General features: G+C 47.5%; 1 pseudogene across 1 annotated transcript; it reads right to left on the reverse strand.

Annotated features, from left to right (window-relative positions):
- Positions 1–28: 28 nt before the first annotated feature.
- Positions 29–8517, reverse strand: LOC311233388 (putative nuclease HARBI1; annotated as a pseudogene). The gene is made up of 2 exons: positions 8513–8517; positions 29–872 (listed from the first exon to the last, which is right to left on the reverse strand). The product of its transcript is annotated as a putative nuclease HARBI1 (transcript).
- Positions 8518–23946: the final 15429 nt, after the last annotated feature.

Genomic DNA, 23946 nt, shown 5'->3' on the forward strand with positions numbered 1-23946 from the left:
CAACATCCTTCAGCTGGGTCAGTGGGCTCTATGCATATATTGTGCAGGATGCAACAGGCAAAGACTGCTGCGCTGATGTTTCCTGTATTCCTGTATCCTTCATATGCAAGCATCTAAGCCTCCTGAACTTGTTCTTGAGGATGCCGAAGGAATGCTCGATCGCCACACGAGCAGTATTCAACCTCTTGTTATACCGCCTCTGCCTAGCAGTCAAATGCCCGTTGTCCCTGTAGGGCTTCATGAGCTGGGGCATTAGTGGGTACTAGGCAGAGTCCCCAATGATGTGCATTCCATCCGGCACCCGGGACTGGGGATCTGCTTCTAGCAGCCGGGCCAACCTCCGACACCCGAAATGCTCTTCATCATGCCAGCTACCAGGGTCGCCCACACTGACGTGACAGAACCGCCGCTGGCTGTCACAGTACCCAGTGAGCATGACTGAATTCTCGCAGTGTGGCTTCACAATGGGGATGTGGCAGCCATCCACAGCACAGACCGTGTTGGGGACTCCTGCTGCCCTGAATCCTAGCTCTGAGGACTGTAGGGCTTGCCCTGTGGGCCAGGAAACGTGATGGCCCATATGTGCATTCACTAGTGCACAGAAGTCGTGCAGGTGTTTGCACAGGGTGGATTTTGTTGTGTTGAATCTGTCTGCAACACCCCTATAGGACTCTTGATTAGACAGAGTCCACAGACATGCAAGGACACTGCGATTAAGTGGCAACTTTGTGTGCCGTGTGTTATTATACACAGGGCCAAGGGCAGGCACGTGCACACATAGAGGCCAAGGGGTGCTTGAGCACCTGCCTTTTTGAGCCTCATCAAAAAAGTGCCCTTTTTGGGGGGTGTAGCATTTCCCAAGCTGGACTTTACTTCAGACAAAATGAACTCCGTGAGACTGATGGCTATGGTGCGGTATGCCAACCATTTATTGACAGTTTCACCATTTGACACCGTAAGAGCTGAAAGTGGAAACAGACATACAGTCATTCGTTTGTCCAAACCACGTTTCCAGTGAAAGGTGTAGCACTGGTTAGCATCTTAGCTAGTTCAGCTCAATACACAAAATATGAAGATTGCCAATATAACACAAATAACACAATTCATAAATAAACACATACCTCTTCGCCTTCCAGCTAGGTGCTAAACAAGGTAAAAAAGGGGGTTTCCTTCACGAACAGTTATATTAATGAGAGATATCCGTTATTTACATTAGTACTCTCTCCCGTCAACCATTTCTCTGAACTGTAACGTTAACCGGATATTGTTGTTACGCAAGAGTATCCACAGAGCGAGAGGCACCGCCAGTAATTTCAAAAATAAAAGACAGCATTTCAAAATAAAGGACAGCAAAAACAATTCCACGGAAAATCAAGTCTAACATTATAAACAGAGGAATTTGGTTCTTTACAGGGGGGGGGGGGGGGGGGTTCTTTTTTTTTTACCGTTACGCATATAGACTACCCTTCCAACTGAAAAATGTCAGGATAGAATCAAAATATTAGGTAAAGAGAGAGAGATGCCCCATATTCCATTGCAGTTTGCACGGCCTCCTCAGCGTGCCTCTCCGCGGACATATATATTTTATGCATAGCGTGGGTGGTGATAATGATGATGATAGAAACCGCTGTGGCGCATACAGTTGAATGCTGGTATTACACTCTGTAATTTAAAGGGCTTGGTACTCAATGATATCAACTATGTCCTTACATAATAGCCTTAACTATCTCTTCCAGAGCTATTTTGTATTTAGGAAATCCCTGAACATGATATTGCATTGGTTTGTGATGGTATTTCAAAGTACCTCATATTTTGTGAGGATTGGCCCATTCCCGCCACACGCTTCAAGGTACTGTGAGGAGGATTGGCTCATTGCCACCACACGCTTCTAGGTCAAGTACAAATTGCCGTCACGCACCTGTCGGTTGTTTGTAATCAGCGCCCAGAGCCCTTCATATACTCTGGTCTTTCTGTCAATCGTTGTCGGGTCGTTTTGGATTTCCACTGCTACTGCCTGTTCCCCCCGTTGTTGTGCCTCGTCTGTTTTTCTTCAGGACGTCCATGGAAGTCGCCGCTGTTGTGTATCTCTATCATCCGTTGGAGCTGTGCCTCGTTGCCTGCTTTGCGCATTTGCGCTTTGGTGAGTTTTTGGAACGAACCTTTTGGATTCTCTGTTTTCTGTGTGTTTGGATAACACTGAAGATTTGCCGTTTTTGTTTTGTACTGGACTCAGCTAAACTTGTGTGTTGGTAACACTGAAGATTAAGTCACGTGGGATTGTACTGGGCTCAGCTAAACTTGTGTGTTGGTAACACTGAAGATTAAGTCACGTGTGTTTATACTGGACTCAGCTAAGGAGGACTGGACTGCGTCTGTATTCCGTTGGCTTGTTTATTGACCACTCTCTCTCTCTCTCCGTTCCTCCCCGAGTTGGATCCTGGAGTAGCTGCAGAGCCGCAGAGGCAGTGGCACTACGCCGCTTCACCATCTCAATACCGGGACGATCTGCAGAGCCGCAGACAACTCTGCCAAGAACATTCTCCCCTTTGTTGTTCTTATTGTTATCTCGCTCATTCCTGTTTCAGAAATAAATACGCCCTAGTCTTTGGCTAACTCTGAACTACCTGTCTGTGCCGTGCTGTTGGGGTCGGTTTCAAACCATAACATTACGACCCGACCATGACGACCCCAGCCGACACAGACAGGGTCAAGGCAGCGTTGGCGGTCCAGATCGAATTGACCAACAACCACAGCCTACAGTTAGGTGCGGCTGCGGCTGCTGTGCAGGACCTCCGGGCTCAGGTCCAGCCTATTAAGGAGTCCCTTAGCTCTCTGGCTACCCTGCAGACAGCCCAGGGTAATCAGCAGGCTGATATTCTGCACCAACTACAGGCATTTAACGCCCTGCTTGTAACCCCACCTACTCCAGGAGTCTCGGCCAGAGCACCACCCGCAGCCATGGCGGACCCCGCGCCTTCCGACCTCGCACCTCGGGAGCCCCGTCTCTCCGAACCACGTTGGTTTGACGGTAACTTCGAGGATTGTGCCACATTCATCATGCAATGTGAGTTGGTTTTCCTTCATCAACCCAGCCGAGTGGCTTACATGACTAACCTGCTCTCAGGCCGAGCAGCACAGTGGGTTACTGCCTCCTGGTCAATGAGGGCTGATATTTGTTTTTCCTACCCAGACTTCGTGGCAGAGCTCCGCAGGGTTTTCCACCACCCAGCTTGTGGCCAGGACCCAGGAGCTCGGTTGGGCACCTTCCCGCAGGGCAGTGGCAGTGTCACCGACTACGCGCTGGAGTTCAGACTGGCCGCAACGGAGAGCGGTTGGAACGATCAAGCGCTTCGTCTCACCTTCCTGAGGGGGCTCAACGACGCAGTAAGGGACCAGCTCGCGACCCGTGAGGAGCCCGATTCCCTCGAGGGCCTATTCGACCTCGCAATTCGCATCGACGGACGCCTCCGGGAGAGAAGGTGTGAGAGAGCCCGACTGGGACCCCCAGACGTTCCCCAGACCCCCCGCACTCGTGACGGTACTGCGGTCCGTCCTGCTCCCTCCGCAACTGGTGGCCCCTTCCCCTCCCGTTCGGTGCCCGAGGAGGAACCCATGCAGCTGGGACGCACACACCTTAGCCAGGCAAAACGGGAGGCCAGGTTCAGGTCCGGCCTTTGCCTCTACTGCGGCCGGGATGGACACCGTATCTCCAATTGCCCCACCCGGCCAAAAGACCAGGCTCACCGGGACCCCGGGAGATCCTGGTGAGCCGTTTTTCTTGTTCCCACACCCGTGCACCACCTAACCGTCTGACGAGCGTCACCCTAGCCTGGGCGGACCAACGGGCGACGGTGGAGGCACTCATTGACTCGGGTGCTGATGTGAGTTTCCTGGATTTCGAGTTTGCCACCCAGGCCAACATTCCACTTGAGGACCTCGAGAGACCCTTGGAGGTGTTCGCGTTGGACCAGCACCGCCTGGCTGACATCACTCAACGCACCTGTCCAGTCCTTCTCACCATTGCTGGTAACCACGTTGAGAGACCAGATCCCCTCTTGTCCCTGTAGTCCTGGGTCGGCCCTGGCTCGCGCTGCATGAGCCCCACATCGCCTGGTCCTCCGGTACCATCAGGGGGTGGAGCTCCTCCTGTCATGCCCAGTGTCTTCAGGCGGCGTCCAGTCCCTCGCCCCGGAGTTCCCTTTGTGAGCCGCCCCCGGACCTCTCGACTATTCCCCCCGAATACCACGACCTCGAGGAGGTTTTCAGTAAGTCCCGGGCTCAGGCCCTTCCGCCTCACCGGCCTTACGACTGTGCCATCGACCTCCGCTCTGAGGCTCCCCTTCCCGGCAGCCGCCTCTACAGTCTGACCGTCCCTGAGAAGGCAGCGATGGATAAGTACATCTCTGAGTCCTTGGCAGCAGGCCTCATTCGGCCTTTTTCCTCCCCGGTGGCGGCCGGTTTCTTTTTTGTTGGGAAGAAGGATGGAGACCTTCGACCCTGCATCGACTATCGCCAACTCAACGAGATCACCATTAAGAACAAGTACCCTCTTCCTCTCATGAACTCCACCTTCGAGCCCCTCACCCAGGCTACCGTCTTCACCAAGCTGGACCTCCGGAGTGCCTACCATCTGGTCCGTATCCGAGAAGGCGATGAATGGAAGACCGCCTTCAAGACTCCCAGGGGCCACTACGAGTACCTGGTGATGCCGTTCGGCCTCACCAACGCTCCGGCGGTATTCCAGGCGCTCATGAACGACGTCCTCCGTGACATGCTGGAGGAGTTTGTGGTGGTATACCTGGACGACATCCTCATCTTCTCCAAGACCCTCGAGGAACACGTCCAGCATGTCCGCCGTGTGCTGGAGCGCCTCCTCCACAATCGGCTCTTCGTCAAGGCAGAGAAGTGCCGATTTCACTACGACTCCGTCGATTACCTGGGCTTCATCGTGGAGAGCGGCTTGACCTGAGCTGACCCTCGCAAGATCCGGGCCGTGGAGGAGTGGCCAGAACCCACCTCTCGGAAAGAGCTACAGAGCTTCCTCGGGTTCGCAAACTTCTACCGAAGATTCATCCGGAACTACAGCCAGGTGGCGGAACCACTTACCAGGCTAACCTCTCCCTCCCTGCCGTTTGACTGGTCCCCAGCGGCTTGCGCTGCGTTCCGTTCCCTCAAGAAGAGGTTCACCTCTTCCCCGGTCTTGCTCCACCCAGACCCCAAGAGACACTTCATTGTGGAGGTGGACGCCTCGGATACTGGACTAGGGGCTATCTTGTCCCAGCGGTCGGCAACGGACCAGAAGGTACATCCGTGCGCCTTCTACTCACGTCGTTTCCTCCCTGCCGAGAGGAACTATGACATCGGCAATCGGGAGCTGCTGGCGGTAGTGGCTGCCTTGGAGGAGTGGCGTCATTGGCTAGAGGGGGCAGAGGAACCATTCACCATTTGGATGGACCACAAGAACTTGACGTACATCCGTGCTTCCAAGCGCCTCAACGGCCGGCAGGCAAGGTGGGCCAGCTTCCTCAGTCGGTTCGACTTCTCGCTGACCTTTCGCCCTGGGTCCCGCAACACGAAGGCCGACTCCCTGTCCCGGTTACACTCCAAGGGGGCTCCAACCACTGAGGATCCGACTCCCATCCTCCCAGAGGCCAGGGTGGTGGGAGTCGTCACCTTGGGCATCGAGGGGTTGGTAAGGCGTGCTCTACGCTTCCATCCCGCTCCCGGCAATGTAATAATAATAATAATAATTACTTGGATTTATATAGCGCTCTTCATGACACCCAGAGCGCTTCACAGAGTCCATTATTCGTTCATACACAGTCATACCGGTGGTGGTAAGCTACAATTGCAGCCAGAGCTGCCCTGAGGCAGACTCACGGAAGCGTGGCGAATAATCATCGCCTACGGCCCCTCCGACCACCACCAACATTCATTCACATGCATACACATTTGTACCCGTTCGTCGCCTCTTCGTCCCCGACTCAGTCCGGTCCCGGGTCCTCCAGTGGGGCCATACCAGCCGGTTCGCCTGCCGCCCGGGCGTTCATCGCACATTCTCCTTCCTGGCTCGTCGATTCTGGTGGCCCACCATGAGGAACGACGTCAAGGAGTTTGTTCTGGCCTGCACGGTCTGCGCCCGCAGCAAGGCCTCCCACCAGGCACCCTCCGGGCTATTGCAGCCGCTTCCCATTCCGAGCCGCCCTTGGTCCCATGTGGCGTTGGACTTCGTCACGGGTCTTCCTTCGTCCCAGGGGAACACGTGCCTACTGACCGTGGTGGATCGGTTCAGCAAGGGGGTTCACCTCGTGGCCCTTCCCAAGCTTCCCTCGGCTGCCGAGACAGCGGACCTCCTGACAAGCCACGTGTTACGCCTCCATGGTTTTCCCCAGGACGTCGTCTCGGACCGGGGCCCCCAGTTCACTTCCCAGGTATTGGGGGCAACAGTCAGTCTTTCCTCTGGTTATCATCCCCAGACTAACGGACAAACAGAGAGGATGAACCAGAGCGTGGAGTCTGCTCTCCGTTGTGTGGCTGCCGAGAGACCCGCTTCCTGGAGCCGGTTCCTCCCCTGGGTCGAGTACGCCATCAACTCCCTTGTCAGTTCCGCCACCGGCCTCTCGCCTTTTGAGGTATCCCTGGGCTACCAACCCCCTCTTTTCCCTGCACAGGAGTCGGAGGTGGCAGTTCCCTCCGTGCAGGACCATCTCGACCAGTGCCGACAGGTCTGGGAGATCACCAGGACTGCACTGCTCCGGTCATCGGAGCGCGGCAGTCGTGGGGCTGACTGGCGCCGGATCCCTGCGCCGATGTACCACCCTGGGCAGAGGGTGTGGCTGTCCGCCAAGGACCTTCCGCTTCGATCCTCGGCCAAGAAGCTTAACCCCCGGTTCGTCGGTCCTTTTGAGGTTCTGAAGGTGCTCAGTCCCACAGCGGTGAGTCTTAAGCTTCCTGCGTCCATGCGCATTCACCCCGTTTTCCATGTGTCCCGGGTTAAGCCTGTCTCCCTCAGTCCCCTGATGCCTCCTGCTCCGGACCCGCCTCCTCCCGAGATGGTGGACGGACACCCCCAGTGGCAGGTCCGTCGGCTTATTGAACGTCCGACGGCGGGGACGGGGGTTCCAGTACCTGGTGGACTGGGAGGGATACGGCCCGGAGGAATGGAGCTGGGTCTCCCGCCAGCTCATCATGGACCCCGACCTGATCACCGACTTCCATCGTTCCCATCCGGACAGGCCGGGCCGGGCTGGTCGCCAGGTGGCTCCCGTGGAGGGGGGGGTACTGTGAGGATTGGCCCATTCCCGCCACACGCTTCAAGGTACTGTGAGGAGGATTGGCTCATTGCCACCACACGCTTCTAGGTCAAGTACCAATTGCCGTCACGCACCTGTCGGTTGTTTGTAATCAGCGCCCAGAGCCCTTCATATACTCGGGTCTTTCTGTCAATCGTTGTCGGTCGTTTTGGATTTCCACTGCTATTGCCTGTTCCCCCCGTTGTTGTGCCTCGTCTGTTTTTCTTCAGGACGTCCATGGAAGTCGCCGCTGTTGTGTATCTCTATCATCCGTTGGAGCTGTGCCTCGTTGCCCGCTTTGCGCATTTGCGCTTTGGTGAGTTTTTGGAACGAACCTTTTGGATTCTCTGTTTTCTGTGTGTTTGGATAACACTAAAGATTTGCCGTTTTTGTTTTGTACTGGACTCAGCTAAACTTGTGTGTTGGTAACACTGAAGATTAAGTCATGTGGGATTGTACTGGGCTCAGCTAAACTTGTGTGTTGGTAACACTGAAGATTAAGTCACGTGTGTTTATACTGGACTCAGCTAAGGAGGACTGGACTGCCTCTGTATTCCGTTGGCTTGTTTATTGACCACTCTCTCTCTCTCTCCGTTCCTCCCCGAGTTGGATCCTGGAGTAGCTGCAGAGCCGCAGAGGCAGTGGCACTACGCCGCTTCACCATCTCAATACTGGGACGATCTGCAGAGCCGCAGACAACTCTGCCAAGAACATTCTCCCCTTTGTTGTTCTTATTGTTATCTCGCTCATTCCTGTTTCAGAAATAAATACGCCCTAGTCTTTGGCTAACTCTGAACTACCTGTCTGTGCCGTGCTGTTGGGGTCGGTTTCAAACCATAACATATTTGGTGCCATTTTAAAGCTAACAACTAGGGCTTTCCAATGATATAAAATAAGTGTATGATTATCATCATAATTTTTATTATTATGGTTCATATGTAGTTGCACTTGAACTTGTTGAAATTAAACTTGGAAGATAAAAATGTATTAAATTAAACTTTCCTTGCTTAAATCAGATTTATGTATATTGAATGGAATGTAGACAATCTTGTTGGCAATATAGAACAGCTGACATATTAGAAATAGCATATATTGTTCAAAAGTTATTAATTAATTAATGAAACTAGATTTGATAAAAAAATTATAATTTTTTTTTTACATATTGTGATGGTAATTATAAAACGTTCATGTGTGTGATAAAAAATTTTCTTCAAACTTACCCCATTATCTTCATAGAACCTTGTCTTCCTTCTAGAACCTCTCCCTTTTAGAAAGATTTTTCCTGGGTACATTATGACTGCGCTGTTCCTGGATCTCAGCCGGTGCTGTTAGCATCGGCGCTAGCATGGGAGCTAGTTCCAGCATCTAGACACTCCCGTCAATTCTAGGTTGATAAAATGAGATATGTTACATATAGGAATATGACCCACTAATGAATACACTAAATACAGCAATGTGGCTTATTTGAAAACACTGCATTTGCGAAATAAATACGACAACTGTGTTGACGTTAGCCGTGCGTTAGCTCAGCAGCTAGCGCTAATGTTACCCAACCCACAGCAACTCTTCCTGGGGGAAATTGGTACTCTGCTGCGGTACATTTCAAAACAAGCTTTTTGATGGAAAATATGACCAGAATCTCTGGAAAAACATCTCACAAACACTATAGACGGTCATAAAAGTTAACGAATGCTATAAGAAGTCCAACAGATTAGTATAAACAGTACTTACACGGTCGTTTAGAAATCTAGAGCAGAGCAGGTTTTCACCGTAAGAATTCATTCTGCGACCGCTGGGTCTGGGGGAAAGTTTGGAAAAACTCGAGCTGCGTTCGACAGAGGTTTTTATAGACTTCTGGTCAGAGTTGCGGAGTGATACTTGCTGTGTGTGTGGGGGCCGGTGTTCCTAATATGGTCACAAAAAATGGTGTCCCTCCGCCAAAAAATGAGAAAATAGTGCAGAAAAGTAAGACCTGGTAGAGATCTATTCAGGTCCTTATAACTTAAATAGGTATGTATCTGAAACATGGGTTACACAGTGTTACAGTGACTGATGCAGTGTTACAGTGACTGATACCGTGTTACAGTGACTGATACAGTGTTATAGTGACTGATGCAGTGTTACAGTGACTGATGCAGTGTTACAGTGACTGATGCAGTGTTACAGTGTCTGATACAGTGTTACAGTGACTGATACAGTGTTACAGTGACTGATACAGTGTTATAGTGACTGATGCAGTGACTGATACAGTGTTACAGTGACTGATACAGTGTTACAGTGACTGATGCAGTGTTACAGTGACTGATACAGTGTTACAGTGACTGATACAGTGTTACAATGACTGATACAGTGTTATAGTGACTGATGCAGTGACTGATACAGTGTTACAGTGACTGATGCAGTGTTACAGTGACTGATACAGTGTTACAGTGACTGATACAGTGTTACAGTGACTGATGCAGTTGTACAATAAAAGGTGGTTAAACTATGAACTTCAGTCAATGATCACAATAACACCAAACACTTTTCTCAGAACATTATTATGTTGTATTATTTCCTCAAAAAGAAAATGTTCATGTAACTTGCATAAATCTGGTACTACTTACTATAACCTAATCTACACAATGAGATTCAAACATAAAGACTGATTAAGCTTAAAAAGGTGGATATACAAAATAAAAGGTAGGTAAAGTTTATGTGCAGGTTTTCTCTCTGCTACATATGTGAGGCCAGTTTCCTTGCTGTAGATCAAACATTTAAAAGAACACGCCAACATTCAGTAGAAAGCTATCTGGCTGCATGTTAGCCTAGCTTAGCACAATGAATGGAAGCGGACATGGCCAGTTAGCCTTCGGGAGAAGTGTTAGTTGGACAATGCCTAGGCGAACCGGTCATGTCCGCTTCCATTCAGGCCGACTGATGCCTCATCTTCATAGACTCCAATCAGACTATAATTCGATTATAATCAGACTATAACCGGATTATAATAAGACTATGATCGGGAGGGGAGCCCCAATCCTTTGGACTATTTGAGTTTTAGGAATCTTCAGTCTAAGGGTTCAACTTCATATCAGGACATTCTGTACACATAATAAATGTATGTCAAGTTGGTGTCTTGTGAGAACACAAAATAAAACAGAACAAAACCATTTTTGGCATCATTACTAGACAGGCCGGGGAGCACTGTGAGAGTCATGTTCTTTGACTTCTCCAGTGCTTTTGATACCATAAGGCCTGGGCTGCTGGGTGAGAAGTTGGAGGCGATGCAGGTAGAGGCCCCCCTGGTCGCGCCCAACCCCCCCCCCCCCGCGGCGGCTCGCGACCCAACTGGGGGTCGCGACCCCAACTTTGGGAACCCCTGGACTATCTGACAGGCAGACCACAGTACGTGCGCCTACGGAGCTGTGTGTCAGACAGACTGGTCAGCAACACCGGGGCCCCGCAGGGGACAGTCCTCTCTCCCTTCCTCTTCACCGTCTACACCAACAACTTCCACTATCGGTCAGAGTCCTGCCACCTTCAGAAGTTTTCTGATGACTCTGCGATAGTGGGATGTATAAAGGACGGTGACGAGAGGGAATACCGGGAACTGGTAGTGGACTTCGTCACATGGTGCGATAAAAACCACCTGCAGCTAAATGTGGTGAAGACCAGGGAAATGGTGGTGGAGCTGGGGAGGAGGAGGAGTGCACCTGTGACCCCCGTTTCCATCAGGGGAGTCGATGTGGACATGTTTGAGGAGTACAAATACCTCAGTGTGCACATCGACAACAAACGATCAAAACATTCAGAGACACTGTACAAGAAGGGCCAGAGCCGACTCTACTTCCTCAGAAGGCTGAGATCCTGCAATGTCTGTACAAGGATGTTGAGGATGTTCTATGAGTCGGTGGTGGCGGGCGCCTTCTTGTATGCTGTGACCTGCTGGGGCAGCGGACTGAGAGTAGGGGACACAAACAGGCTGGATAAGCTGGTCAGGAAGGCCAGTAGCGTGGTTGGGGTGGAGCTATGGACTCTCTAGCGAGGGTGGCGGAGAGGAGGAGCCTTGCTAAGCTCCAGGCCATCAGGGAAAACCCCTCCCACCCACTATACACAGACTTGGCTGACAGGAGAAGCATGTTCAGTGCTAGGCTCACACTACCTAAATGCAGCACTGAACGGCCTTCATTCCGACAGCCATCAGACTATACAATGCATCACTGTGCCTCACGGAGATGGGTAGAACAGTTCACAGAGCTGCTCAACAGAGCACCAGTGAGCATCCCAGCAGATATACAAGCAGCAACAGACACACTCCCACTGAAAATGACCCCCCCAACAAAAGAAGAAACTAGGAAAGCAATATCACAATTGAGAGATGGGAAAGCAGCAGGACCAGACACCATTCCGAGTGAAGCATTCAAGACCGACATCACTACAAGCATCAAATCACTCCATCCCCTCATGAGGAAAATTTGGCAAGAAGAAAGGATACCCAAAGATTGGAAAGAAGGCTACATAGTGAAGATACCAAAGAAAGGGGACCTTGCACTATGCAAGAACTACCGGGGGATCACGCTACTTTCAACCGCCAGAAAAGTCTTCAACCGGATAATTCTAGATAGGATGAAGACTACCGTTGACATGCTCCTCAGAGACCATCAAACAGGATTCCGGAAAGAAAGGTCATGCATAGACCAGATCGCCACACTGAGGATCATCATCGAACAGTCCCTGGAATGGAACAGCTCCTTATACATCAACTTCATCGATTTCGAACAGGCCTTTGACAGTCAGGAACAGTCTGTGGCACCTGATGGAGCACTATGGAATCCCACCGAAGTACTTCAACATCATCAGAGGATCATATGACGGGATGACAAGTAGGGTACTGCACAGAGGGGAGCCCTCAAACCCGTTCGAGATAAAGACCGGAGTGAGACAAGGCTGCCTGCTGTCCCCCTTCTTGTTCCTGCTGGCCATTGATTGGACCATGAAGAAGACAACAGAAGGAGCCAGAAACGGCATCCAGTGGACACTGATGCACCAGCTTGAAGACCTCGATTTTGCAGATGACCTAGCTCTCTTATCACACAGTCACCAGCAAATGCAACAAAAGACCAACAAACTAAAGGAAACAGCCTCAACTCTAGGAATGAAGATCAATAGGGTAAAAACCAAGATTATGAAGATCAACACAAAGTGCCAGCAAAACATTGAACTAGAGGGAGAGGCCATCGAAGAAACTAACTCCTTTACCTACCTTGGGAGCGTAGTAGATACAGCGGGTGGCACAGAAGAAGACATCAGAGTGCGAATCAGAAAAGCAAGAACGGCATACAACCTACTTGGTCGAGTATGGAGGTCTCGCGAAATAAAAACCAACACAAAGCTGAGGATCTTTAACTCCAATGTTAAATCAGTCCTCCTGTATGGCTCGGAGACCTGGAAGACAACCGTAGGGCTGAAGCAGAAAGTACAGTCCTTCATAAATACCTGCCTCCGCCGCATTCTAAGAGTGAGATGGCCAAATGTCATTACAAATCTGGACATGTGGGAGCGCACAAAACAACTACCCCCACCAGAAGAAATAAAGAAGAGAAAGTGGATGTGGATAGGCCATACCCTGAGAAAGGAAGACACAAACATCACCCGGCAAGCCCTACGATGGAAACCACCTGGAAAGAGGAAACGCGGCAGGCCTCGAAACACCTGGCGCCGTTCTTGGGAAGGGGAAATGAAAGAGGCTGGACTGGGATGGCACAACATCGTTCGGGAGGCCAAAAACCGCGCAACATGGAAAGAAATCGCCAGTGGCCTTAGCTCCGCAGGGAGTGCAAAGGCTTAAGTCAAGTAAGTCACTGTGCCTCACTGCATCACTGAGCACAGAGTGACAGTTACCATCTTCCTGGACTCTTACTTTTGAAACTGTGAAATATTACACTTTTACAGTATATTTTAAGCTATTCTTATTCTTAGGCAATTTGTTTTGTTATTCTTATTCGTGACTTGTTCTGTCTAAATGTTTAATGTGAGCAATTTGCAGTGTCAAATTTCCCTCTGAATAATACAAGTATTTCTATTATATTCTATTTCTATTAGGACAGCAGATCCACTGAAGGGATTCATGTGCTGAATGAGATTTAACTGCAACAGTGGCTTGGACAAAAGGCCCATAAAATGGAGGACAAGGGTAAGCCTTAATCTCTTCCCCGTGACTCAAATGAAATCCAGAGAATGAGTCAAACACTTGCAGGGCTCAGCCCACATCTTAGTACTGTAGCTCTCATCTCCAGTGCAGAAGAGAGATCTGTGCAAACAGTATTCCACAGATTACTGGACTTTGCACACCTTAAAGGCATACAAAACGCCAAGACCTGCTGAGTGAACAGCTAGTAGCTGGTTCAATTGTAACTGTTCCTGTAAAACTGAATGGAGTATGATCTATGTTTCAGAAAGTATACTTTTACTAGTCTGAAGTATTCTAGTGGGTATACTTTTCAGAGAAGGAGTGAGAACATTTCTGTCTGTATCAGCTTGCCATAAATGGAGACAGATAGACTTCTTTGATACTGTAACGTTCGTGTTTTCAAACGTTATAAGACGACTCTCGAGGCAGATGTATTTCTCAGTTCACTTCTTTATTCACAGTTCTCCATTACAGGTTGCAGTATCAGACTCATTGCTACCATTTCCCATGCCCCGAGAGAGTGCACGCTGGGTGCCCCACCACTTATACCTTCCCAGGTCAGCCCGTGCACTCTCGACTCCGTCAACCCGCGGCTGGCGCGTCCAATAGGGATGCCGCCAGCACCGGGATGGCGGAGTGTTGAGTGACAGCTCAACTGACCAACCGACCCAAATCCCCAGGTCGCTATACAATACTGTACGTGGCACACAAAACTCAAAACTACAAGGCTGATTAACTTATTGATCGTTCTGAAACAAGGCACACAGCACTATTGATTTCATGGTAATGTCTAGGGCTGTCCCCGACTAAGGATTTGGATAGTCGACTATGATTGGCCAAAATATGCCGTTAGTCGACTATTAGTCGACAAAAAAAAAGTAAATAAAAAAAAGTATAATATATATATATATATATTTTTTTTTTATCATTCCATTTGGGCTGTGGGAGGTGCTTAATGTCTGAAGGAGTCGACTGAAGGCTTTGTGTCCTCTGCAAAAGCATGCAATTGGTCCACTGATGGATACATCTTGATATTTGTCTAGTCAGGTGTGTTCATTAGATGGGTGAAATCCTCTTTCAGTGCCTCTGTGCCTGTTTTCGTAGGCAGTTAGCCTCTGGTATGCGTGTCATCTCTCGTGTCGTCTCGTGTCGTCTCTCTATGGAATGATATTTATGATTGTGTAATGAAGAAACTCTGATTGTATGATTCCATGTGGCAAATAAAAACTCTGAACTGAACTGAACTCATTAGCATTAGCCACGCTTCTATGCCTCTTTTCTTTTGGAAAGAATGATTTTTTTTTCTCGACTAAGAGGTTGGCAGTCGACTACGGCTCCTTTCGACCGATTAGTCGATTCATCGACTAATAGGGGTCAGCCCTAGTAATGTCACAAAGCATTATGATCATACAAGACAGGCAGCAGATACTGTACAATGGGTTTACTGTACCAAGACCAATAGAGGCCTCACACAGTTGTCTTTCTTCAAACACGGCTTCCTGTATCCACTTCTGAAAGAAAATGCAGAATTTCTGTGCAGTGGTGGGTAAAACACTGGAAAAGCATGATATTACTGTTCTACTGTGACTTGATTACAAGATCCAATAATAAGACATCAAATTATATATATATTTAACCTGTTAATCTGTAGACCGTTTTCGCCTAAAGGTAAAAAAAAAAAAAGGTAAATGGAAGATTGCTCCACTTCTGCAAGGTCAATTTGCATGTTCTTGGTATCTAGGAACATCTAGGGACCTGGGGGTATGTATTTCCAGTGTCAGAAATATTGTGTCTATTACTAGGCTGAGTAAATTGTAATGAATAAATTAATTATGATTTATGATTTTGATGATGATGATCAAATGTTCTGATAAATGCTCACTGAGCTCATTCACCACCTTATTGAGATCATGTGTACAAAAAATCTAAGCAAATGAACCGCGGGAAGATGATTAAACAGAAGGATTTGTAGATACAGTAATTAATGATAATCGACTTTAATTATAAATTCATATTTGATCTTGAACTTGACCTTGACCTTATTATGGCCAAATCATACATCTATGGATAGGGAAAATGCTCCTCTTTCCAATGGCAGGGTTGAATCTGGATTTAGTAATTTCTTGCGTTTTTTACAATAATTAGCATTTTCCGATAAATTTGTATTTCCGATAAAACATATAAAACTAGGGATGTCCGATATTATCGGCCTACCGATATTATCGGCCGATATCGGCATTAAAATGTGATATCGGTTGATATTGGTATCGGAAATTAAGAGTTGGACAATATCGGTATATCGTATCGGTAAAAAAGCCAATATCGAGCATCCCTATATAAAACATTGGTAAAAATGAAAATATACACTTTGACTACTGTTTTTGATAGGGTTATGGTCTTTACTCTTGGCTACAAAAAGAATATTTAAAAACATTGACATCTTAACATCCAAGGGCCCACATGTGGACAATTCTTTGCCGACCTCTAGTGGCTCGGGTGTGCATTTCTTTTAATACAATATATAGATAGAATTAAAGCCCTATTTGTTGCCTGTCGATTGCCCTTTCAGGTGACACAGCGGTTCTCGAGTTACATGCCGATATGTGAGGCGTGCCCCAAAGTACGCAAAAGTACACATTACCACCCCCGACTCCCGGGGCTCTAGCTCCGTCAATCATTTGGCGATCTCAAAAATCTTTGCACAGGGTTGTAGCCAATGAGTGTGGCTTTCCAATGATACCCCATGATATGATAATTGTGGATCTAATACAGTCTCTATTGATCGATTTATGATAAAGAAAAGCAGGGTCCCCCTATAGGGGAACATTAAGGCTTAACAGGTTAAAATATATATATTTCTCATTATATCAACACATAGTAGCTGTTGTTTTACACATACTGTAGCAACTGTTGTCTCATCCAACATGGAGGACAATCAGGTATTCCAAACATGCTGTGAAAGCCCTCTATTGAGGACAACAGTGTGGTCTAGCCCCTTTCGTGACTGTGATACACAGAGTGAAACCACAGTCACTTCCTAGCCCATAGCAGACCAGCGTATGTTGACCATGAAGGACTGGTTCTGCCCGAACCGTTCCTTATACAAGTATCACAGAGAAATGTCAAAGGTACTCACAGTTGCACAAGGGTTTCGGACAGAGATACGTGATGGTTTGAAAGCTCGGTGTTGCTAATAAACATTTAAAATATTTTTTATAAACTGGTCACATTATTTCCGGCGTTGGGTGCATGATGCGCATGCGCTGTGATCACAGCGCAGGTGCACCAGGAAGCCAAATATGGAAATAAAGCCGTTTTGAGCAGTGTTGACCAGTTTATAAAAAATATTTCAACGGTTCGGGCAGAACCAGTCCTTCATGGTCCACATACGTTGGTTTGCTATGGGCTAGGAAGTGACTGTGGTTTCACTCGGTGTATCACAGTCACGAAAGGGGCTAAGTGTGGTCATTACATAGAATTTTAACCTCCACTTCTTTTTGGCATTTATTATCTTATTATTTGAGCAGAATCTCAAGGCTCACCTACATACTCACGCCCCACCCAGCTCACATTATGGCCTATGTCACAGCAGACTGGTTAAGAGGCACTCATCTGCTTCCTCAAAATGTGTTATTTGAGCTCTGATTTATGATAATCGCAGAGGTCAGTACAGTTCATTGTAGACGATTGACCATATTCACACAGTGGCCAACCTGAGCACGACATAAGAGCAAAATGGCTGCCATGTGATTATGGTCAATCACATTTAACTATGCATAAATTAGAGGAGAACTTTTTTCGCGACCGTGCCTATAGTGGGGGAAAACACAGACACTGTTCCTATTGACCGCCATTGTAAAACACGGCAGAACACTTAAATTTTTTGGAAAGTTTGTTTTGTCTGTTGTGGAATAATATATCCATTCCCCAACTCATGTAAAGACACCCCCCTCCCCTCCCCTTTGTCTCCTATCCTGTGTCCCCCCCCCCACCCATTTGACCTATCAAATGGGTCCCCCCTCCTCCCCCTTTTTCACTATAAAGGGCTCCTCCCGACAGCATTCGAGGTCTCTACCTGGGTCATTCAGCTAATCACCTGGGGCGAGCCCCTCAGCCATTCTCTCTAACTGCTATGTATATTTCTATCTGTCCAGTTAATAAACCTTGTTATTAACTGAACCTCGGTTGACCGAGAACATTCTTCAGGATATTCACAATATCCCACAATTGGCGTCTACGAACTTGTGACGGACTCTTTGCGTCCTCCCAGCATGCTGTATTGTTTCATCTATACAGAGAAAAGTGAGAATAATAGAATGGTCGATCAAATATATGGCAAGGAATTAAAACCTTCCCGCTTTTCTCTGTGCCAGGTGAATGTTACGTTATGTTGTCAATATTGAGATCATGGCTGAGTGAGAGTAATGTGCATTAATATATCTGATCTGTATTGTGAATCGTTACGGGGGAAACGCGTGTACCCCGGTCTTCCTGGGTTAATGGTACCTGTTCCCAGACTGAGTGTTATAGACACTAGCTAAAATATGTACTGGGTCGAAGTGTACTAAACCCTGACTGAGTTTTAACCAAAGACTAGCTAAAAGTATGTGCAATGGGAATGTAGATTTCCTAGTTAGGACCAAGAGGGTACTGACTGAACTAATATGTCGTGACCAGGGACTGGCTGACTTAGAAGATATATACTGTTGGTAAGAGAACCGACTTATTATTATACGCATGGCGTGTTAGTAGTGATATTCTTGGAAACGTTACTTGATTAGAATCCGTTCTATGTTTTTTCTGCAAATAGGCGGGAAGTAGGACCGAGATGCTAGTATTAAGACCGTGATAGGATTTGCCCCGAGTATCATTGTATTAATTCCAAGTTCACACTGACTAGACCTGCGGTCATTAACTTCCTGGAACCGATATAGTCAGGTTAGGTTATCTATTGTCATTACAGATAGGCGGGTAGAGAAACACGGGACATTTTGGTCGTGTTGTTCAGGGACCGTGAATTTTTACTATAGTTGGACCTCTATATCGTTGTTAATAACGGATTTCAGGTCCGGCCGTGTTTAACTGTGTTTGATTGCTCAACAAGGTGAGATACGTGGGCTTAGTGATATGCTTGGAAAACACTACTCTGTTACAAACTGTTCTATGATTCTTCTGCAAATAGGCGGGAAGAACGACCGAGAGCTGGTAGTATCATAATCAGATTTACCAGAGTATCGTTGTAATAAGCTCCACTCCTGAAAACGATGTATTCGGATTAGGTGAACCATTGATCAATACAGATAGGCGGGTAGCTGACTACGGGACGTTCCGGTAGGACGTCAGTCCTACATTAAACGGGACATTAGTCGCGTGTGTTTTGAGACCGTGATTGTTGGTTAAATTATATATTGAATCTACATATAATATAACACTGTTAAATTTCATAGGTCAGGTTCGGTTGTTATGCTTTAATAAGGATGTATAGAGTATATCAAGGGTAATCAAGCCTTATCGCAGCAGGATGCTGGTTGATTAAACGAACAGCGATCCGATACAGACCAGGTATACACACGTTATCTTTTATGTATTATTGTTTGTTTGTTTGTCTGTTTACGTTTCGTTTGTGTGTGTGTGCACAGTATTATAGAACCCGTCGCGTTGCTTTATTGAGTTAAGAACTGGCTGATATTGCGCCGAGCATATCCAAAGCGACTCACAGGTTCTGTGCGACAGGACATCAGGAAGGGCACAACTCTATCAGCTGAGTAACAATGTTTTTTTTTTTTATACATTAGCCACTAGGTTAATGCCTATTTGTAAATCCTATTCCTGATAATTATGCACACGATTTTGTGTTTTCACTCTGTGCACTCTGACCACACAGAGACAGTGTTCACATGTATTTAATTGGTTTATTACTATGTCTGTATGTGCGACCATGATCTTAGCTCCCATTGATATTATCATGAAGACACATAGTTACCACTTAAATGTCTGATTCACGACGTGAATGACTGGAGGTAAGTGCCAAGCCAAGATATAGGCACAACTAGAGCTTCTAATGATTATGTTGTCTGGTGTTTGATATCAGAGTTGAGGACCAGGCACGTGCACACATAGAGGCCAAGGGGTGCCTGAGCACCTGCCTTTTTGAGCCTCATCAAAAAAGTGCCCTTTTTGAAAAAAAAGATTTTTTTTTTTACCGTTACGCATATAGACTGCCCTTCCAACTGAAAAACGTCAGGATAGAATAAAAATATTAGGTAAAGAGAGAGAGATGCCCCATATTCCATTGCAGTTTGCACGGCCTCCTCAGCGTGCCTCTCCGCAGACCTATATATTTTATGCATAGCGTGGGTGGTGATGATGATGATGATAGAAACCGCTGTGGTGCATACAGTTGAATGCTGGTATTACACTCATTGAGGGACACGAAGAAGTCAAGTCCGATGGGATTTGGGAATCTCAAATACAAATCGGGATTGGAATAAAAAATGCATTTATATTAAACAATACAGAATATACAGCACTTCTTGGGGTCTGTAGGGTAAGCACTTATTCCCTCCCCCCTGAACATTTATGGAGATGTATGGGCCTTTTAAGTCAGTGATAAAAGTGTCTTTCAAGGATAAGTGAGCTCCTGCGCTGATTATTATAGTGGATTACTCTCTGGATCAGCTCTCTGAACCAAAACAATGGCCTGTTGAGATCTTGAGGACATCAGGACCGGATCTCGCCCCCAGAGACAAAGGAATCAGACGGCGAGGGAAGAGAGCTGGGATCCGTAACAGGCTGAGATCCAGATGCCACCGAACACCATTGCCCAGTATATTGCTAGCCAATGTACAATCAATTGACAATAAACTGGATGACATCCGAGCAAGGATTCAATACCAAAGAGACGTTAGGGACTGCAACGTTCTCTGCTTCACCGAAACGTGGCTCACGCCGGAGGTTCCAGACCACGCAATCCAACCAGCCGATCACTTCTTTATCCATCGCAAGGATCGGTCAGCAGAGTCCGGTAAACAACGTGGAGGAGGTATTGCCTTCATGTTTAACAAAAATTGGAGCGATCCAACTAACGTGAAGGAATTATCCAACCACTGCTCCCCAGACCTGGAATATATAACCATCAAGTGTCGTCCTTTCTTCCTCCCGAGGGAGTTAACGGCGATCGTCCTGATCGGAGTGTATATTCCACCGCAAGCCAGTAACAACGTTGCGCTCTCCAGACTCCACGACGAGGTAAATAGAATACAAGTGGCGAACGTTAACGCCGCCATTTTGGTGCTGGGTGATTTCAATAGCGCCAATCTGAGGAAGGTATTACCTGACTTCTATCAGCATGTGACTTGCAACACCAGAGGCGGTAACATCCTAGATCACTGTTACACGCAATTTAAAGGTGGCTACAAGGCTCATTCTGATAGTGGCTTTGGTAAATCAGATCACGCGTCAATCTTTCTTTCACCAATGTACAAACAGAGAATCAAAAGTACGCCTGTAGTCTCGCGAGAGGTGCAGAAATGGGATTTGACGTCAGAGGAGACGCTCCGGTCTGCGTTTGACTGCACAGACTGGAATGTGTTCCGCGACACAGATAACATTAATGTCTACACGGAGACAGTGGTGGACTATGTTTGTACTATGGTGGAAGAAACAATCCCCACTACCAAAATGAGAGTTTACCCAAATCAAAAACCCTGGGTAGACAAATCCGTCCGTGAAGCTCTGAGAGAGCGCACCAAAGCATACAACGACGGCCTAGTGGCAGGCAACATGAATGACCACAAGGTGGCGCGATACAACGTAAGGAGGACAGTGTCAGAGGCCAAACGGCGCTACAGAGATAAAATTGAACTCCAGTTTGAACAAGCTGACTCTAGAGCTATGTGGCAGGGGCTCAAAACGATGACAGACTACAAAGGCGCCTCCCTCAAACTGAACAGTGACATCTCCTTAGCAAATTACCTCAATACCTTCTATGCGAGGTTTGATGCTGGTAATAACAACACCAGCTCACAAGCCACGGCAATGGGGGGGGGGGGGGGGGTCGGCTGCTGATGGAGGCGCAGTGTTCAGGGTAACAGAGCATGAGGTGAGGCGGACCTTTAAAAAAGTGAATATCAGGAAGGCAACAGGTCCGGACGGCATCCCCGGCCGCATCCTAAAAGTCTGTGCCGACCAACTGGCCCCAGTATTCACTGACATATTTAACCTGTCCTTAGAACAGGCTGTCATCCCCACCTGCCTGAAGAAGTCCACTATTATCCCTGTACCCAAGAAATCCAAGCCTGCTTGCCTCAACGACTACCGCCCTGTAGCTCTCACCTCCATAGCCATGAAGTGCTTTGAGAAGCTAGTAAAGGGCTACATCTGCTCCTCCCTCCCCATCAACATGGACCCCCTGCAATTTGCATACCGCCCCAACAGGTCCACGGAGGACGCCATAGCCCATGTGCTGCACACAGCAGCATCACACCTGGACAAGAGGCAGGGGAACTATGTGAGAATGCTATTCATCGACTACAGCTCGGCATTCAATACCATAGTCCCCTCCATACTCATAGCCAAGCTCAGGGACCTGGGCTTGAACTATGACCTCTGCCAGTGGGTCTTGGACTTCCTGACTGGCAGACCCCAGGTGGTGAGAGCAGGCAACTGCACCTCCTCATCCATCACCCTCAACATAGGGGCCCCCCAGGGCTGTGTTCTGAGTCCCCTCCTCTACTCCCTGTACACACACGACTGTGTGGCTCAGCGGAGTAGCAATACAATCATCAAATTTTCTGACGACACAGTGGTGGTGGGCCTGATCTCTGCCAACGACGAGAGGGCCTACCTGGAAGAGGTCAAGGTCCTGGCGGGATGGTGCCAGGAAAACAGCCTCTCCCTGAACGTCAGCAAAACAAAGGAGATGATTGTGGACTTCAGGAGGTCGGGGGTCAAGGACTACAGCCCCCTCAGCATCGACGGGGCACCGGTTGAGAGAGTCAACAGCTTTAAGTACCTCGGAGCCTACATATCCGAGGACTTGACATGGACCACACACATTGACAGTGTTGTGAAGAAGGCACGACAACGCCTCTACTTCCTCAGGCGCCTAAGGAAGTTCCAAGTCAGTCAGAAGATCCTTAAGAACTTCTACTCATGTACAATAGAGAGCATCTTGACCGGCAACATCACCTCCTGGTTTGGGAATAGCACTGCACAGGACCGAAGCAGACTACAAAGAGTGACACGTTCAGCCGAACGCACAATTGGAGGGGGGCTCCCCACCCTCCAGAACATTTACAACAAGCGTTGCAAGGGCAAGGCTAAGAGAATCATTAAAGACTCCAGTCACCCGAACAACTGCCTCTTTGAACTGCTGCGGTCAGGCAAGCGATACCCGAGTCTCAAGGCGAGCACAGAAAGACTCAGAAGAAGCTTCTATCCCCAGGCCATCAGGCTGCTAAACGAACAATGAATGAACACTACACAACAACAACCACCAAACGCACATAGCACACACATCCACACGCACACACTCACTTTAAACAAACACACTGTAGCACCCACTCCACACACTTTATAGCACACACCCACTTTAAACAAACACACTGTAGCACCCACTCCCCACACTTTATATTTATTGATGAAGGATTGCACTACAACTCGTACACCTTACTGTAAATTGTACCTAAATTGTACCTCATCCCATTTCTGCTTTGCACTAGATAGTACTGTACATTAGTACACTGCATAGTATTGTATATTATATGGTAACTCAGAACATTGTACATATGTCTATACCGAACACTGTGACCTCATTTTCTTCTTCTAAATTACATGCTATACTATGTTATTTGATACTATCTTGTCTAGCACAGTCTCTGGAGCGTAACAGTAAGAAGCATTTTGTATGAAAGTATTCTGTACTTCTGTATGACAACTATTAAAGAAACTTGAAACAATATTCAATATTTGATCACCAAAACCCCCCAAAAAGCATAAAAAGGGGGCCCCCCGCCCGAAAAGGGCCCTTAAAAATCGCGCTACGCGCGCTCGGTTAATATATACACACAAGTGTAGTGCCCTTTTCAGCCTTTGAGCACCTGCCCCTCTAAAGTCCTGTGCACGTCCCTGTTGAGGACCAATCATTGATATAGGTATTTGAGCGGTTAAATCAGACCATTATTAATAAAAGAAAAGGGTGATATCTATTCCCACATCTCTGATATCAAAATAACACATGCAGTCAATCATGTCATGAATCATGTATGTAAATATTTCTATTTTAAACTGTTATGCCAACCATCAGATCAAGGTTTTAAAATGATTTTCATTCAATAAGCCGGTAAACCAACAGATCACATTGGCCAAAATTTTCATTATTTTAATTGTTTTCTATTTCATTCAGTATCTGATAACCGATGGATTACATCGATCCCATTCTTTTACCATGTATATTCACTTTTCAATATTTTACTCGTTCCAAAT

This window comes from Notolepis coatsorum (genome assembly GCF_963971535.1).
Source record: "Notolepis coatsorum genome assembly, chromosome: 8".
Lineage (NCBI taxonomy): Eukaryota > Metazoa > Chordata > Actinopteri > Aulopiformes > Paralepididae > Notolepis > Notolepis coatsorum.